Below are 7937 nucleotides of genomic sequence, written 5' to 3'. Positions count from 1 at the left end.
GACGCTGTTCTTCTTCAGTTTGCGAACCTGAAAATTAATAGTGAATAGCGAGTTTCTACAGAATTCCTAACGTATGTCTACATTGATTTCCAACGTATGTGTACATAGATTCCCAATATATGTCTACACAGATTCCCAGCTATGTATACATTTTACATAGATTCCTATCACATGTGTACGTGTACATAGGTTCCCGACATATGTCAGTCTACATAGATTTTAGGACTGCTGAATTATTGGCAGCGGCAGAACCATATAATTTCTACTGCACTAAACTAGCATTTTCAAAAACAAGAATTGAACACCGGGTCTCGAACCAACTTCTGTGAGTGGCAAATAAATTCCGCGACAGCAACTCGATCTCTCGGTCACAGAAACACTGTCCTGTATATAATTAAAGGTACAAGTGATCTTTTTATGCCCCCGGCATCTACTGATGCCGGAGGCATATAGTGATTGTCCTGTCCGTCCGTCCGTACGAGGTTAACCAAATGGGACCGTTTCGTCTAGCATCAATACCCCTTACTAGAATGACTTGATACTAATGCAGGTGGAACTGTGACCATTCCCCATTTTCAGACATCACCTGACCTAAGTTGGACCTTGAACTTGACCTCGTTTTGGACTTAGGTTGCTTTGTATCGACAATGATGCCACCGGGGGCATCAAGCGTTTATTGAACGCAGCTCCTTGTTTATTTCTGCTTTACATATTTTTAAATTGAAGAAAAGCAGCAGACGACTAAATCGTGACCACGTTTTTTGGATTCGCGCGACAAAATCATAGATGATAGGAATATGAACATTTGTAACTATTGTATGACCTTGTAAAGTGTATTCGATAATATAAAAATACCATTTTGTAACTATTCGAAAATTGTAAATTAATATTGTATTTCTTCCTATTAATATATGAGCCGTGCCATGGGAAAACCAACATAGTGGGTGTGCGACCAGCATGGATCCAGACCAGCCTGCGCATCCGCGCAGTCTGGTCAGGCTCCATGCTGTTCGCTTTTAAAGCCTATTGGAATTGGAGAAACTGCTAGCGAACAGCATGGATCCTGACCAGACTGCGCGGATGCACAGGCTGGTCTGGATCCATGCTGGTCGCACACCCACTATGTTGGTTTTCCCATGGCACGGCTCATATAAAGTGAACGTTTGATACAACGTTTGTATTCAGTACATGTCGCTTTCCTAGAATCTGTTATTTGAACTTAATTTTAGTCGCCACCGGTTACCCATATGGGCGATTCCTCCGAATAAGTATTAGGAGTTAGAGGATAGTGCACGGTACCCAGGATACTCCAGCTGGAGTAAAACGCCCATCACTGGACCTTGGTAAGTCAAAATCCGAAATATATCACAAAGTAATTTTATTAAGAGGAGCGTAAGATCGTGCTCGTGATCCCAGGTTTCGTAGCCTGGCATCTTACAACTAGACTCATGGGCCTCCGTGGCCGAGTTGTTAAGGTCACTGACTTCCAATCACTTGCCAGTCATCGATGTGGAATCGAAATCTCGTTTGGGGCGTATTCTTTTGGTAAGTACGTCATCTAGCTGGCTTATGAAATCCCGGTGGTTCTACCTAGGTGCCCGTCCGTGGGAGAGGCACCTGGGGCCTTTCTACGCCATTAAAAGTTGGAAAAGCCGCCATATAACCTAAACTGTGTCAGTATGATTCCAAGCCTAGCAAAAAACCTCGTCCGCTCTTTTATGGTGAATCCGACGACTTACTTTTCCTATACTGTGTTGATGCGCCGTAAAACCCGGCAAATAAATATTTTTTGTAAAGAAACTCTTAAACTGCGCGTGTCTTATTTGAACAAATGTCTATTTTAACTAACTTCAGTCGTTTACAGATGAAAAATTCGAAAAGCTTGCTAAAATATTATATCGTTTAATTACAATTTTATTACAGTTTTACAAAGTAGGAGGTTACGGTTTTCACTTCAGTTAAAGTAGCATCTTTAATACCAGTGGTTGATTGAACTTGATAATCGCGCAACCTCTTAATGGCTGATGGTATCGTATTTCAAAACGTGAAATTGATTTAATTCGATTTTCACACGAATTTGGACGAAAAAGAAACTATCAGGTGTCCCTTTCAATCGCCGTGCGACAATACATAAGCATTAACATCAATAAGATCCCATTAATTCGTTTACAATTTGTATTATGACAAAACACCTGCACTGCAGCTACTAAAGTGATTTTTTTTCTACGTCTGATTGATTTTATTGTTTTCTTTCAATTTTTTTGTAAAATAGAAACTTCTAAATTTCAAGTCAGCATTAATTGGCATCTGTCATAACGTTTAGATTTTACTGATAACGAACAAATTCTCATAGAATTAAATTTCAGCAGCGTATGATTTGTGATTTTTTTATTATAATGGAAAATGCATTTTTTCTTTGATCTTGATCGATGCAGTTAGTATTATACTATCGATATTCTTTGATTGATTTTTTTACAAGAAAACATTTAATTTAACGATAAAATTTCATGTGTGGTGAAAGGGCGTGTGAAAATAAAAAATATAAAGTATTATTACACTGAACAAAGATGAAAAGAAAGAAAAGACTATTTATTTAAGCGATGTTGCCTCATTTATGCGGTGCTTTGATTGTCTCTATTGTTATTCTACGCAGTTATATAATAAAAGGCACAACTTTCGTAATTGTACAAAAGGAAAATAAATATAAAAAAAAATGACTAAGTCACATTGTCCCGATTATAATACAAAATATTGATAATAATCTAAGCGTGGGCGGTGCCAGTGACACAAACATGTGTAATGAAAAAAAGCGTAAAAATTGTTCTCTGGGGTATAATAACTTATAATAGTTTGTTTATTGAAAGAACGTAACAATTACAACTCTTGTGTCAATGGCCAGTAGAATCTACATCGTGGTTTGGAATTATTCCAGGTGGCTAATAAGTGTTTCACAATTTACTTTATTTCTATTGTTGTTGTATTACTATCGGTGCTATTACTAACATGTTGGTAAACAATTACAGAAACTTCTTTAAAGTACTAAGGGTGAACATTCTCAGTTTAAAGCAAACAAGAATGAATAAATATATATTGTACTTTTACATAGCTCTGTGAAAACATCTTCGTATTGGACCAGTAGAGTTCATCATTAAATGAGGTCATTACAACTAAATCCGTTTCCAGTTGTTATATTTTCAGCATCATGTTCAAGAGTCAAGAGTCCGGCTTTAATTAAAAAAAAAAGGCCTTCATGTTTTTATGCCCCTGGGGTCAAAAACCTGAGAGCCATTTAGTGTTTAAACAGCGAGTCCATCCGTCATTTGTATATTCAACTACTGTTTCCATTCAGTTTGAATGAAATACATATCAAGGCGCATTGCTCCTGTAACACCGAGTTACAGGATGTGACACTTTGAAAACTGAAATGTCGCATTGGTCGTGTAGCACCAAGTTACAGAAGCGACACTTTAAAAATGGAAATGTCGCAGTATTCTCGAACGTTACAGATCGCGACACCTTAAAATTGGAAATGTCACATTGTTCTTATAGCACCAAGATACAGGCAGCGACACCTTGAAAATGGAAATGTTGCTTTTTTGTATAACCAAGTTACAAGACACACCTTAAAAATGGAAATGTCGCGTTGTTCTTGTAGCACTGACACCTTAAAAATGGAAATGTCGTTTTATTCTTGTACTTGAGAGGGATAATACGGTCATCGTCCCAGCATTACTTATCACGGGACAGCAATTAGACCAAATCACATGCTCGTGAAAATGTCATTTTGCCAAGAGGCTTGATCAGGTCATACAATAATTGAATAAATGTTTGATTTACCTCTGTTGATTAATATCGCCCACAAACGGGTATTAACGTGAAGAATAATCAACTTAAGAGGTTGACAACCCCGCAATTTATTGGTGTGTCATACTTATTATGTCATGCATATTTATCTTTCGCTAGATCTTGAAAATATCAAATCATTCGGAACGATTTTGTAGTGACAGGAAGAGAAATGAACTGCTGTTACTGTGTAGCTGACCGAGAAAGTGGGCTTTTTGTGGTGCAAACACTACTGCCTCGTGATCTGTTGTAAAACTCCCAAAACCACTTAAAATAAGCAAGTACTGAAGTACCTTCTAATTTTTTTCCGGGATTATTTCAAGTTTGACGTGCAAAAATCTTAATATGCGTTGGTACAGAACTACTGATCAGGACTTTTACAGCTCGCATTCCTACTATAAAATATCACATCATAAAGGATAGCCCGCTTTCATCTTGTGCAAAAAAAAAATCCCTTTTGTCCCAACTATTGTATATTTCTGTGCATGTTTGCATCTATCAGCGCTTTATTAAAGAATTACTTAATTTTTCGAGATCGCAGCCTGGATTTTCGAACACCTGTATTACACAGCACTCTAAATTACATGCAAGAATGCAAAAAACTACTGTACAAAAAGCCATTAAAAAATAAAATTGTAATTTAACTTAATTTTTAGATGTGACAAACGATACAAAAAAACTTGCATCGGCCGGGAATCGAACCCGGGCCGCCCGCGTGGCAGGCGAGCATTCTACCACTGAACCACCGATGCTTCACACACCTATATGGCCCAAAAAAATGGCAGTATCTTAGCTCGAATATGCGCGGTTATTTTAAATTGAGCGGACGGATTTTAACCGATTAATAACCGAGGTTTCCCTGTAAGCCTGATACTTGTAAAAAGTCCCTTTTATTTTGGTTTAAAGTTTCAGTACGTTGAAAGACTACACTACGCGTGACTTTTAATAACAAGATTTGACAGATAATTATTATCTCGCAATTATTGTTCGTCTCGTTAAACGTAATAAAGTGCTTCTATTTAAATTTATTATTATATACTTATGTCAAAGATCAACGTAAACTACCATTGGTTGTAAAATCTGATCTCTGTCAATGAATGAAGAGAATATAAAATTACTTAATTTACACACATTGCGGGGAAAGGGTTACTTAAGACAAACTACGTTGTAATTAAATATCTATTGTATACTTTTTTTGGAAGAGCAATTCATCGGTGGAGATTAAACAGTAGATACGATTATGGGACTATTTATCAGCTAAATTATCGTGTATGCCTATCAAATTATCTTTCTTTAGTCTTTTAGGATACCATTGGGGCCATCTGTTTATATTGAACCAATGTCAAAAACAATAGTTATTAAATCTCGTATTACCGGTAGGCGGTCTGGTTTGTCGCAGTTTTGGCGCCAACTTTAGAGATTGTCGTAGTAGAGAAATTTCCCAGGAAAATGACTCACTTAATGATATTTAAATAGTTCATTTAAAATGCAAATATCATGGTTTATTTTGTAATACTCGAAGCATGACCCTTGCTACATGTGCACGTGGAACTCGTGTTGTAAACGTTCACATAAAATACAGAATCTATAGCATGTTTTTTTTTTTCAATGAATGTTAAAGTCGAATATAAATATTACGCAACATTTAAAAACTAAAATCGTTAATCGACAAATATAATCTATGCATGTCGTTAAAACAACGCAAACTTTTTACTTATTATATTCCTTATTCACGGTCGAATTTCAAATTTCATCCGACGCGAGTTTTACTGACTGTATTTAGATGAATTAAAACACGAGCTTCACATGCACATAAGGCACTGATTATGCATCGAGTGTAAAAAAAAAAAGAAGTTTTGTTTTTTAAGTGTATTTACTGTAAAAAAAAATAAAAAGCAGGCCTGACCACCTTAGGTGAATGGCGCAGTTAGTTGTGGGGGAGGCGGGGGCGTGGGGTTGAAAACTCTTCAACCGAACTGCATGTGATGTCCAACTGTTTTCTTCTTAAAAATGTGTAAATACGACAATTTAATGACTTATAAACAGAAGTTGTAAGTTTCATGTTTGATTCGGGTAATGTCGTGACATCAACTCAAATCATGAATTTGCTAAATCATTCTGTCTTTACATGAGAGATCTTTCAATGCAAAACATGACTGTAATTTAAACTTAATGATTTATGTCTCTTTTACATGCATTTCTTTTCATGGTACTTTAAGGTATCAGATAACCAAAACATTGTTATATTTTAAGTCTACTACAATGACTCGGCGTAAATAAAAAAAACGTATCGCGCAGTATGACTCGCGTGTCCAATAGATTCGTTATAACCAATTTATGAATAAATCATACAGATACAGTATAAGATAGGTAAATTACATATATCGTCAAAGATCAGCTCGACAAAGTGTCGTCTGTCTAAATTAACAGCTGTTTTGGCGGTTCTGTTCTTCTAGGGTCACAGATTCGTTTGTTTCAAGGTCATCTTAATGGCGCTTATCGTACCTATCCCTATCTTCTTTGGTTCCAAAATCACGATCAGGCCGTTTAGTCATTAACGCTTTTTACAAAGTGACCTTGATTTATGGTCTGAGAAGCATGATGTAAGAATTAAACGAGTAAGTCTTTACGTTTAAAGGAAGCAAGTCTTTACATTTACTAAAAATAGAAGAACTATCACTAACAAATATCATGGTATTCCGTTTGGCACAAGCCAAGAACTCTCGGCAGACGAATCCGCCACAATAGTGCAAAGTCTAAGTTCAGGTTGATCAACGCTGCTAAAAAATAAAGCATTTCGCCCCTGTCGAAAAAGGTAGAGAGTCTGTCTCCCAATACCGGTGAGAAACCGTAACACACTTGCGAGAAGTTTCATTGATCTTAATTAAGTTTTTACTATTTATGTCCTGTTAAAGAAATTAGACTATCCATCTATTTATTTTTGATTTCACCTTCAAAATAGAGATTGACTGTATGTTGACATTTTGTGTGATACCCCGCACTGCATGGTAATTAAAACTGTTTCGGCTGGTCGTTTAGCCGTCAATATTGTAATCCCCGTTCTTTCTGAACTTGTGACCCTAAAGAACCCTAATTATCTTATAGACTAAGATGATGGTAGAGTTAAATGAAGCTAAAAAATGGGCGTGTCGTCTGCTAAAGCCAGTATGGTCATATCATTGTTAAGGGTCACAGCAACTTTCTGTCATTAAAGATGTAATTGTCGCAAGTTTTTATCAATGTACCCATCTCAAATTAACCCTAAATTATCCCAAATTAAGAAGTAAATGTTTGCCCTTTGTCAACAGAGGCTGGTAAATATATCGATGCTGTAAGATACTGATACCCTGATTGTACTAGGCGAGTAATGCGCAGTTAGAAAAGACCTTCTTTTATTACATCAAGGTCTACCCGTCTGGGTATTACATCATAATAAATTTGGGGTTTCCACTATTTTTTTATATTTTTTTTTTTTACTTTTGTTTGAAAACAAAATTCTGTCGTCATATTTTTTTATTCAAATTCTCCTATGTAGCTAGACGTATTTCTGTATTCAACAACACTGAAAAGTGATAGGCCCTATCTATTATTGTGTTAAGTTGTCCCGCCCAGTCATAATTATATTAGTATTTGTAGTAAAATACGTAGTTTAATAATAATTTAAGTAGACAGCTACGGAAAAGGTTATTAAATCATTTGTTAACCTTGCCGATATTCTAGTACACTGGTGTAAAAGAACGCGCCTAGTGCATTTTAATCGAACTCTTTAAAAAGCGCGCCATTTGATATCTACCTCATCTAACCTATTAAATTAATGATATAATGTAGGGTCATGATGAACTGACGTTTAACAATTTTCTACAAATTAATTTTAGTAGTATATCCAGATAACAAATCGATGAGAAAAGATTTAACCTAAAACAAAAAATATTTTCATTTAAACCAATGTGCCACGCGGCTGAACTGTAGTGTAGTCACACTACTTAGTGTACTCATGTTTATTTTCGACTGATATATATATAAGCATCGGTGGTTCAGTGGTAGAATGCTCGCCTGCCACGCGGGCGGCCCGGGTTCGATTCCCGGCCGATGCA

General features: G+C 36.3%; 2 non-coding genes across 2 annotated transcripts; one reads left to right on the top strand and one right to left on the bottom strand.

Annotated features, from left to right (window-relative positions):
• Positions 1-4524: 4524 nt before the first annotated feature.
• Positions 4525-4595, bottom strand: Trnag-gcc (transfer RNA glycine (anticodon GCC)). Its single transcript has one exon. It is a non-coding gene; the product is annotated as a tRNA-Gly (tRNA).
• A 3271-nt stretch (positions 4596-7866) lies between these two features.
• On the top strand, positions 7867-7937 carry Trnag-gcc (transfer RNA glycine (anticodon GCC)). The gene has a single exon. It is a non-coding gene; the product is annotated as a tRNA-Gly (tRNA).

The sequence above is a fragment of the Mercenaria mercenaria genome, chromosome 1 (genome assembly GCF_021730395.1).
Source record: "Mercenaria mercenaria strain notata chromosome 1, MADL_Memer_1, whole genome shotgun sequence".
Lineage (NCBI taxonomy): Eukaryota > Metazoa > Mollusca > Bivalvia > Venerida > Veneridae > Mercenaria > Mercenaria mercenaria.
The sequence above is the reverse complement of the archived record's forward strand: the minus strand, read 5'-3'. Positions and strand labels throughout refer to the sequence as shown.